Source organism: Centrocercus urophasianus, unplaced genomic scaffold (assembly GCF_019232065.1).
Source record: "Centrocercus urophasianus isolate 14NV4802_14NV808 unplaced genomic scaffold, USGS_Curo_1.0 seq_55, whole genome shotgun sequence".
NCBI classification, from domain to species: Eukaryota; Metazoa; Chordata; class Aves; order Galliformes; family Phasianidae; genus Centrocercus; species Centrocercus urophasianus.
In genome coordinates, this window is record NW_024885144.1 from 187,411 (window position 1) to 198,165 (window position 10,755).

General features: G+C 46.8%; 1 long non-coding RNA gene across 2 annotated transcripts; it reads left to right on the forward strand.

The window, feature by feature from the left end:
- Positions 1 to 5,333: 5,333 nt before the first annotated feature.
- Positions 5,334 to 8,521, forward strand: LOC122169563. 2 transcript variants are annotated; one of them, XR_006171580.1, is made up of 3 exons: positions 5,334 to 5,507; positions 6,510 to 6,712; positions 7,619 to 8,521. It is a non-coding gene; the product is annotated as an uncharacterized LOC122169563 (long non-coding RNA). The 2 variants fall into 2 exon arrangements; XR_006171581.1 differs by lacking the exon at positions 5,334 to 5,507 and adding an exon at positions 5,514 to 6,384.
- The last annotated feature ends 2,234 nt before the right edge of the window (positions 8,522 to 10,755 follow it).

Below are 10,755 nucleotides of genomic sequence, written 5' to 3' on the forward strand. Positions count from 1 at the left end.
CGCTCCCTAAAGGTTTGTTTGTTAGCGAAAGCGGAGCTGAATAAATATAGAGGTCTATAGTAGATATTTTGAGAAAGGTGCTTTCTGGGGGAGGAGGAGGGTGGAAAAAAACACTTGGATGCTTCAAAGGTGGTCCATGCCTCTGATTTCTAGTGTTTTCTAGCTCAAGGGTTTGTAAAATGGGGGTTTCCTCCCAGGAGGGATTGGAGCTGAGTGGGGGGAGATGAAGTGATGAAGTGCTTCTTCTGAGACCTCCTCCTGTTGGCTGGTGGTTTGCCTTGATGTTACCAAGCGTCAGCAGTGATTCACCTCCACCATAACCGCCTTCCAGGACTGTGTGTGTTTGTCTAAACCGTTTCCACGGGGAAATTTTTATTCCAATGACTTTTAGTCCACTGGCAACAAGTGGACAGAAGAAAAACGCAGAGCTGTGGCTCTCACCGTGGTGTGTGATGAGTCACACCAGATGCTTTACCTGCTTGCTGTGTATGTACCATGCAATGAATGCCTTTGGGAACTCGATCTGGGGGCTGAGGATGGACACGCAGTTCTCACACTGAGAAAAGATGCAGTGATTCCCTGGGCTGCCCAACACGACATGGCCAGGAAAGGATTTCAGCGTCCCATACAACTCAGCAGGTCCAAATCAACCAGAAGGAAACCAGTCTGCCTGGAAAATACACTCCTATTTCTCCACAGTACTCAATTCTCTGCCCCAGCCGAGCAATGTCCAGTCTTGGAGCAGCGGAGGCACCTTGAGAATTGATGTCTTTAAGTACATGTTAGCTTTAAGACCTGTCATACTTGGGAAAAGGAGATTGGTCTCATTCACTGTCCACAGACAGACTTCAAATTTCACGTGCAATCACTTCTATTCCATCTTACATTTCAAATTCATGTCACAGTGATGGTTTCCTCTCCTCTGTCTTCCAAAGAAGCCTGGATGTGTGGCTCAGATGGAGACATCTGCACGGGGTCTGTTTACAGTCAGAGTGGTGAGTCTGACCCATGTATCCTCGGGGGAATCTATGCTGTCAGAAGACAATATGCCGTCACAACGTCCCGTGACAGCACTGGGGAGCTGCCAGTGCAGCATGAAGACAAGTTCATAGAACCCGACTGTCCTCCGTGCTCTGAGAAACATCACCTAAGTGATGAAAGGCCAACCAAATGCTGAACTCTGATGCTCAATATGTAAACATGTTTAGAAATATGCTTCCAGCCTGAGGATGGGCGTGGAATGTTGTTGCAGCAGTATAATGCATGACTACCTATGCCAAGGATAACAGATGCTCTCAATGTTGGTTGCTGTATATAGAATACATACTTAGGCTTTATGACAGCTTGGAAAAGTGCCGTGTACTGAATGGAAACTGCAGAGTAGATTGATTGTTTCTCAACTTTGAAATCAAAAAACGCCATGGCCAATGGGAAAGGTGTTCAGTTTGTGGGAAGTATCAAAAAATTGGTGAGTTTGACTGCACTGTATTGTTTCAGATGAATGCAGATACTGAAAACAAATCAAAGAATTTAAAAAAATGGGAACAGTCAAATAAACATCCTCAGTGATGATGTTTCCAGACTTCAGACCTGTGGTACAAAGCCAGCCTGGATTTGTTTATGCTGGAAACTGTCATATCCGAGTTGAGGATTATTGCATTCTCTTTCCAGAAAGAGCCAGAAAATACAACCACTGAACATCATCTCTTGTACAAAGGTTATGTCTGCTAGACAGGGCATACCAGAGCTCCTCAGACAGCTAATGCCCATGGGCTGATGTCACAAACAACAGTGCTTTGCTTGGCAGTGCAGAAATATTTTTTTTTTGAGCAGAGGACACCCGGTATCTAATTAGCTGACAGAGATCTGGGCAAGTAATTGAAGTGATGCTTATTTCATTGTGATGTAGCTGATTCCATGTATCTTCCATCTAGGAATTATTATTTTTCCCAGATGCCAGATTTTTTCCCAGATTCCCAGATATTTTCCCAGATTATTTTTCCCCAGATGCCTTGTAACAGAACGAGGTCTGGGTACACGGGGCAGGCTGTCCAGCTGGAGACCTCCAGGCTGCTGCACCCTCCAAGAAAAAGGCTCCAAAATAGAAAGCAAAGCAAAGCAACCCACTTAAACACTTTTAACCAATTAACATTTGCTTTATTTAGGTAGTTCTTGGTTTCCCTTCCCCAGAGACAAGAGACTAGGCAGGAGAGAGGCTGAAGCTACACGTCCCTGTGGAGAGCTTGGAGACAGCTGGTGCTCATGGGCACACGGCCAAGGAACCCAGCACTGGAGCTTGGGTTTCTTGGAGCAAAAGGAAACGTGACATGTGGGTCTTGGCCTGCACTCCAATCTGTTTACCCCATGCTGGCCCACAGGAGAGGGATTTTTTTTTTATTTTTCCTCGGGAAGCGCTTATTGAGATCAAGAAAGAAGTTTATTAACTTATTAGCCAAATGGAGACTGTCTCACTTCGCTGTGCTGCCTGGCTCCCTTCCAGCCTGGGCTGGTATGAAATTACCCACTGTGACTCCAGAAAGCAGGAACAAAGAGCCCTGCACACCAGCTTTCCTAGCAGCCTTTGTTTCGGATTTGTGCCTATATCAGCCCAAAAGCTGGGCAGCAGAGCACTCAGCTGCAATGTCCTGTGTGAAACTCACTGCACAGCTCTCCATGGGTGCTGCAAAACCAGGCAGCGCTGCAAAACCAGGCAGTGCAGCACTGCAAATTTGGCTGTGTGCAATGGCACTGCCAGAGCTTTGCCTCCAAACCAGCAGCTCCAGGAGCAAAAATTCTGCCCAAATCAGAGTGGAGCATGTTGGCCAGCTCAAATGCAGGATGTTTATTTTAGAATCAATAGAATTACAGACTTGTTTGAGTTGGAAGGGACCTTACAGACCATCTGGTCCCACTCCCTGCAGTGCATAGGGACACCCACAGCTCCATTAATGCTCAGAGCCCCATCCAGGCTGACCTTGGCTGTCTGCAGGGATGGGGCATCACCACCTCTCCGGGCAACTGCCCTGAATGTAAAAAGCTTTCTCTTTATATCTAACCTAAATCTCCCTTCTTTGAGTTGGAAACCATTTCCCCTTGTGCTATCAACTGGTGGGTCTCCAGATCATGCAGCTCATGAGGTCTTGAGCTCAAGCAGCTGTTCAGCCAAAGAGGGGGTACTGGGATGCCCCTCAACACATTGAGGCCATTTCTTCCTTTGTAAAATGATCTTGAAGTCAAAAAACATTAGGGAGGTAGTTGGCTTTAATGATCTATTTGGGCACACTGGGAAGAGGTGTCTCAAAGGACTTGCTGGGAAGCACAGGCATCTCTGGGAGCCTTCCTGCCAAGGAGTTCCTCATTCAGGAGCTTTTGGTTATTGCTCATAGACAGGAGGACAATGACTTTCCCGTTCATATTTGCTTCACTTTTTTTTTTTTTTTTTTAATTTAATCAATCTATGAAACACCTTATATGCGTAAATGAGGTTAATCTGAAACTCATCCCATAGCAGAACTGAGGCAGAAGGTTGATGTGGTCTTTGCAGATCCGCTCATACAGGATGCACACTGAGACATACATAACTGCTACGTGAGATCCCTGTAGTTTTGGAGAAAAGAGAGAACTGGGACTTTCAGGTTCACAGTCAGACCCTTCTCTAATTCAAAAGAGCTAAACCACGTGCTTCCTTGTTTCTGATACACAGAGCTCCCAGCAAACCTGCTCTCAAATTTCCTCACTCAGTGATGTTTGTGATTATCAGAGAAGTCAGCATTTGTTTCGAGGAGAATGACTGAATCAGGTTGAGTAAATTTTATTTGCTGATATCATCATGCAGGTGTTTGAAGCCTAATGCACATGGCCACACTAAAACCTTTGCTACTTACCCTACGCTGCAGTGCTGTTGCCTTTCTTCCACTGGTGCTGCCCTTACAACAAAGGGGTTGGGTGCTGTTCCTGGGCTGCAATGATACTTCAGTCAATGCATGTCTTAAATTTTGGCGCAAAAAGAGTGAAGTAGTCTCATTTTAAAGTATTATTATGCATTTTGAAATGACTGTTGAAAGCCCTTGGCCCTTAACACTTGTGCACAAATCACTTGCCCTCTCTCAGGCTGTCTGTATTGTGTTAAGGGCTATGAAGACTGGGCTGCTCCTGCTGATGACTTTCCAATGGAGAGGGCCACTTAATGAGGAGCTGCCCCAACTTTCCCTTGTGTTTAACATGAAAAACCCCAACCCCTCTGCAGCTCTTAAGTCCTTTGCTGTGGAAAGGAGCTTATAAACTTGTTACTCAGCACTCAAGATCGCACAGTGAACTCACTCTGTGTTTTGCTATGTTTTACATGTGTGAATTGAGCAACGAGATGCAATCATGCAGCCATTTCTGGACGGAGTGATGACTTTCAAATTGAAAAACTCGATGGCAAATGGTGAATCATCATCAGAATTCAAACCATATGACTGAAATGCTTTTCATGTTTTCCAGTGTTCCCAGTGCTGTTTCATCTTTGAAAGTAATCACACAACAGAATGTTACGACCTACTGCAGGGGACCTGCCATAGCAGGGGTTGGATTGGATGATCTTCAGAAGTCCTTTCCAACCCCTACAACTCTGTGATTACCTTTTTAATTGGGTGATGACCAATCGAAAGCCTTCAGAATCCTCCAGCTTCAAGACTTCAGCAACCACCAAGAAAAGGATGAACATTTTAGCTAGGTCTTGAATTATTTTCTCCGAAGAGCGGCTGCTGTGTTATTGGTAATACATGAAGCTTTTGTCCGACCACAAAGCAGCACTGTAGCCATGGAAAACAACTGTATTTAATTTGCCATCACAACTGCATTTCTCCATGAATGATTATGAGCACCGCTCTGGTGCACATCTGTGTCTTTTGCGGTGATCGTTTGCTTGTTTTTATGTTTTGCTATATCTAGGCAACAAAAGGAAGCCTGAAGAGCTTTTCCTTTCAACAGTTACACCAGGTTTGATTTCATAACCCTCTTTTACACTTGACGGTGCACTGTGAGCATCTGAGAAATTTCCTTTGCTCAAACTGCAAAACGCCTTGGACGATTAGCACCGTCTATTCTCACCCTCATGAAATCCTTTCTCCATTCTCATGGAAAAAGCAGCATCACTTCTGAGACTTAAATTTGTAGATTGAAAATTCCCATTGTAGTCAGTCACAGCCTAAATCGTCAGATGGGCCTTTGGCTCAGTATGAGAAACAGAGGTACGGGATGAAACATTTAGCAATTGATTTTTTCCGTCTCCCAAGCACTCAGGATTTGATTCAGAAGGGCTGTTCCCATTGCACAATTCAGGACTAGCTGCTGCTGGGACACACACTGAGCGGCAGGACAAAGGAACATGGTGGGACAGGGAGCAGCCCAGCGCTCCATGCTGCTGCTGCAGACTTTACTCTTACAAAAACCTCCTCTTCAATCAAATATATTTGCAATTTGGGTGATGTTCCTGTATTTCTTTAAAGCCGACCACTTCTATGGTAAGTAATGTCAGAGTCAGAAATGATTCGAGGTTTTTTTCTGGGAAAAAAAAAACTGTTCTGAGAATTTTCTCTGCCCTACTGACTCTGAGGAGCCCTGGGGCTCCTGCTGTGATCTGACCATCCTGTCTGCTTGTTGTTCTGCCCAGCAATCTATAGATTCTGCTCTGCTGCTTTCACGCATGGCTGGAAAACCGTTTACCCTGTAAAACTCCCACATTCCAGCTGGAGAAAGTCACAGCTATTCTCATTTCCAGAGACATGCTTCCAATCTCATGGGCCATCCCATGGGCCTTGATCCAGACCCCCTGCACCATGGGTACCCCCTTCCCCAGGGCACAGCTCCCAGGGCATCTCTGGCTGGGGAGAGGCGCTGGAGGGAGGTAGCTCAGCTCTGTTACCTCCAATGCTGCTCTGTGCCTGCTGAGAACCTGGCCCTGTGTTTCCATCCTGACTCCTCCCTTCCTGCCTTTCCAGGCCACACATTCCCAAAATATCCCCTGTCCCTCATTCAGGGAGGCAGAAGGTAGCGCTGACCCTGATCTGTTTTGCAGACAGTGGCTGCTCCTCTCCGCCCCCTCAGAAATTCTTTATAAACAGCTGTTAAGTGAAGAAATCACACCAAGATGGTCGATTTTTATTTTATTTTATTTTGTAGCATGGCTACAAGAGGAGATTTGGGCTTTCCTCTGCTGGATTTACATCCAGTAGATGAAGAATGGCAAAGGACTGTCCCTTGTGAGAGCCTCTCCTTTGCAGGAGCCAGCAATGCACAAAGAGCTGCTGTAAATCAACCTGGCAGCAGCAATAACATCTGACAGTGCCAAAAGAGCCCCTCGTTGGCTTTGCTGTCTGGAAATGCCTGGCCGATGGCAGGGTTTGTATTTATGCTTCTTGGTAATTTGTGCATACATCAGTTTATTTATAAGCAGAGCACTTGCCCAGAAAGCGCTGTGTTTTCTTTGGCCACTCCAAGGGTTTCTCTCTGTTTGGTTTCCAAAGCACACACGTGGAAAGTGGAGGAGCGAACTGCTGCACCAGGAAGAGTTAGTCATTTGTCCAGGATAATTTTTCCAGGTGGATTTTATGAGAAGCACAAGGCAGGAGGAGGTACAGCGCAACAGAGTCAGCCACATGGTGTGCAGTTCTGCCCCATCCTTTAAGCATGATCCCCTCAAGTGTGAGAGCACCAGAAGATGACGAAGGTAAAGTGGGTTAAAAATGCACTTTTGGTTTTCTTTCCATGGGAGGGAGCATTCAATGTGCTGTAGGATAATTTGGGGCTGGATCTTCTCTGTTATGCAGCAGAACATAACTTGGTCCCAGTGTCTGGTTCTCGATAAGCTGGTGATGACACCAATCAAATATATTTTCAATCTGGGGGCAGCAGCCCAATTGCCCACAGCTTTTGGATGTGCCCTGGGTCTCCCATGAAGGCAGAGGTTGAGAGCCTGATTCCCAAGGACAACTCATAGTGGGGCCAACGTGGCTGTTGCTGAAGCACTGGGAGCAACACCAGTGAACTGGGAGAAATCGTGGCCACATGTAAAGTGGTGGGAATGTTGCCACTACTTGCATCAGAGCCAGAATTTCAGCCTCTGTCTGTGTGATGTGGCTGAGAGCCAGGGCCTGGCGCAAGCTGATCCCAGCGACTTGCTGCACTCCCAAGCTGGGAGCTGCTGGCTCCTGAACATGCTGGTAACTGGTACAGAGAAATATTGGGGTGTTCAGATGCTGAAATGGAGATAGCTATCATCCAAAGAACCCCAGGTATCTACATGGGGCTGAAAGACCCACAGGGTCCCCTTTGGGATGCATCAGGGCATCTCTGCATACAAACAGAAAGTTGTGCCTGGGCCAACGTGTCTTTTGTCACTGGGAAAAGTTCCTCAGTGTAGTATATCAGTGTATTTCTTCCTCTACCATGGATAAGTTCTCCAGTTCACAGCACCAAACTCCCAGCTCTGCACGGTGAAGCTGACCAATGTTCAGCCAGATCTGGGCTTTAATCCAAAGCCCAGTTTCAGAGAATGGCTGAAATGCTGGAAACTTGTTTGTATGTTCCTCTGTGGGTTTCCTCTTCAACCTCATCCTCCCTTTCCTCCTTGCAGGGAGTCAAAAGTCCTCCTTGGGGGTTTGACATCTGTGCTCAGGCTGTTGAAGCCCACATTCAGCCACCTGCAAGGGATGCAGAGCCAGCTCGGATTTTGGCTGGGCTGGCTGAGACCCAGAGCTGCTGACCAAAGTGGAGCTGTACCAGACAGACAGGAACGTGGCTGAAGTCTGTGATTCCGTGGTATCCTGTTCACCCTCATACAAACCAGGCCACTTCTGCAGGAGTTCAGCACTTCTCTAGAAGAGAACCTGGGAGGTAATCCAGTGACGACCAGTCCCTGAGATGAATGCAGCAGTGATAAGCTCTGCTTATCAGGGCTTATCAGGGCAAATACAGGCAGCATTGTATACAATGAGAAAAGTCATGGAAATAGAGAATACAGCAGGTAGAAGATTTTGACTTTCAGTAAAGCACTGGCTCTGAAATTATTTCAGGATCCTGTGGTTACTTCTGGAGATAAACTTATGCACTGAGACACAGTGAAATGACTGCATGCAAAGGTGGTGAGGCTCTGTAGGTTGCTGGTTTGGCCCTCTGAGACTGCAGGAGTCTCAGGGAGCAGGGAGCACAGCTCAAATGCCTCATGCAGGATGTGGAAAATGATAGAGCATTTGTAGATACATAACCCTAGGATTATGGCATAATGCCAGTCCAGGGGAAACCCAGATGGCCAGTGAGATGCCCAAAAGCATTTCCAGTGAAAAGGCAAAGCTGGAAGAGCCAGGGAAGAGGAGCTGATGGCATGATGTTACAACCATAGTCGCTCCCAGGGCTGCACATGGAGGCTGAGCTCAGGTCTCCATGTGCCTGAAGGTTTGTTTTGGGGACAGAAATAACAGGATAAATTGTTTTGAGGATGAACAGGTGTGCTTGAGAGTTGCTTTATTTTTTTTTTTTTCCTAAACATCCCAAATCAGGAACACCATTTGTCTACACAGAACCACTGTCACCACTACGCTTTGGCTGCTTCTCCCACAACTTTGGCCATTTCTGTCTCAGTGCTGGGTCTGATGCCTGGACAAAGGGTGAGCCTGCAGCTTGGCAATGCTGCTTGTCCTATCTCAGCATGAATCTCTCACTCCAGCACGTGCCCCAGTTCTTTGTACAGTCACAGCAGAACTCTCTCCTCTTGCACTGACCCAACACACTGGTTTCCAAAGAAGTTTTGGTTTCTCATCTCAGCCGGTCTCTGCTGGCCCTCTACTGAGGGTATAAATCCCACACTGATGCTATTCTGGAGTTTACTGCTGCTGTATATGTTACCAGGGGATGCTTCTATCATTTTCTGCTCAGTCCTATTTAGGACACTTCTTATTTTTATAAAGGAAGTTCAAAGTCGAACTCCTCCCCAAAACTCCTTGAGAAGTGTATTAAGGTGTGGCCTAATTTCTTACAAGTTCTTCCATTGGGACATATTCTTCTCCACATCCTCTTCCATCCATCCCTGCACTGTAACTCCACGGGGAGCACATATCAGTTGTGTCCCCATCAGCTTGGGGATCTGCTCCACCCCTCCCACTCCCAACAGGTGCCCTAATTATGTGTGTGTTGTGAGCAGGTAAGTGCTGTAGGGGATACTGTGAAGGCAAGCTGGATGATGTGACCTCCCTTTTTTTCCTGCCTCAAAGATAATTTGAAAGATTTCTTTGCCTTCTAATGTTTCCCTGCATTAGTGAAACTTCCCTATATAAGAGCAGAGCTGGACAAGAAGGTAAGAGCAGAGAGCCTGCAGGCTAAGCACTGCCTGGTGGGCACCTGGAGGTGAGTTGCTATTGGCAGCCAAATGGCTGAATGCCACTGTGGAAGAGCAATGACCTTCGTGGAATCATAACAATCATGGAATCATGAAGGAACGACCTCTAAGATCTCCAACACCAACCCATCCCACCATGCCCACTGACCACGTCCCTCAGAGCCACATTTGCACAATGGCTGAACACCTCCAGAGACAGTGACTTCACCGCCTCTGGGCAGCCTGCACCAGTGCCTCACCACTCTTTCAGATAAGAAGATTTTCTGGATCTATGAGAACATCTTTTGTCTTGCAGTGGGTTTCTTCCTGGCTCTTAAAGGAAGAGATGGCCTCACTTTACATCATCTGTGCCCTGAATCACCCTTTCAGAAGAGATTCTAGCTGTCTAAGATGTGCACTTAGGCAATCTTTACTCACAAAAAGACTGTTTACATTGTATTTAGATCCTAAATCTTGATTCACTCCTGGTTTCTACCTTAATTAGTCCATTTCTGCAACGAAGCAGCAGAAATTACTCCAGTTCTTCCAACGAGGTTTAGACCTCAGTCATTGGCAGCCCCTTCCTGGCCAGTATAATGTGCCTGGTATGCCTAGGGGGCAAGAAGGCACTGTCCCACTCTGCAGGCAGGAAAGGGGTATGGAGAGGGCCCTAACTATGGCTAATCCCACCTGTTGGCAGCTGCCCAGAAGCAGCAGGAGCACACTGGGCGGTCAAGAGACCAGAGGTATCACTGAAGAGGAGGATGGGGATGTGCTGGCGGTCAGAGCCGCAGTCCTGAGCAGTCTCCTAGGAATCAAAGATGGGCATAAGGCCCTGGGTTGGATGAAGCCTTGATCCACACTGGCACGGTGGTTCCTTCAAACTCCCAAGAGTGCTGCAAGTGTTAACATACAGTAGCACTGCTTCTGCCAAGATAATATCTACAATAATATGACAAGGCAGCATAATTTAAGTGGGTGTATGTTGCCTCTCTTCACCCTGAGCAGTTTTTCTGCTGATGGGACCTTGCTAATTTGCTTCCATCAGAAGAATAAATGAATCAACTGAGTCAGCAATGCTCTCCTGTTTTGAATTTTTATTTGTTTTAATCTGATTGTTTCACCATAATTCCCTGGGCAAAAAATGATTCGAACAGAGAGAGGCATTTCCATGTGTGGAAGTCTCAGGCTGCCTCTCCAGAAAGCACAGTGCCCTTGGAACCCATTCTGCCCCTCACAGGTAGGTCTCCAGCGCTCCTGCTGGATTCCCCACACCACGCATGGCCACAGTTCCGATGTTGCTGCATGTCTGCTGAAGATTTTCACTCATCTGAACCTCCAGGAAGGAGAAGATCCTGGGAGATCTTTGCTTGCATTCCCAATTCCCTGCTTGCATTTTT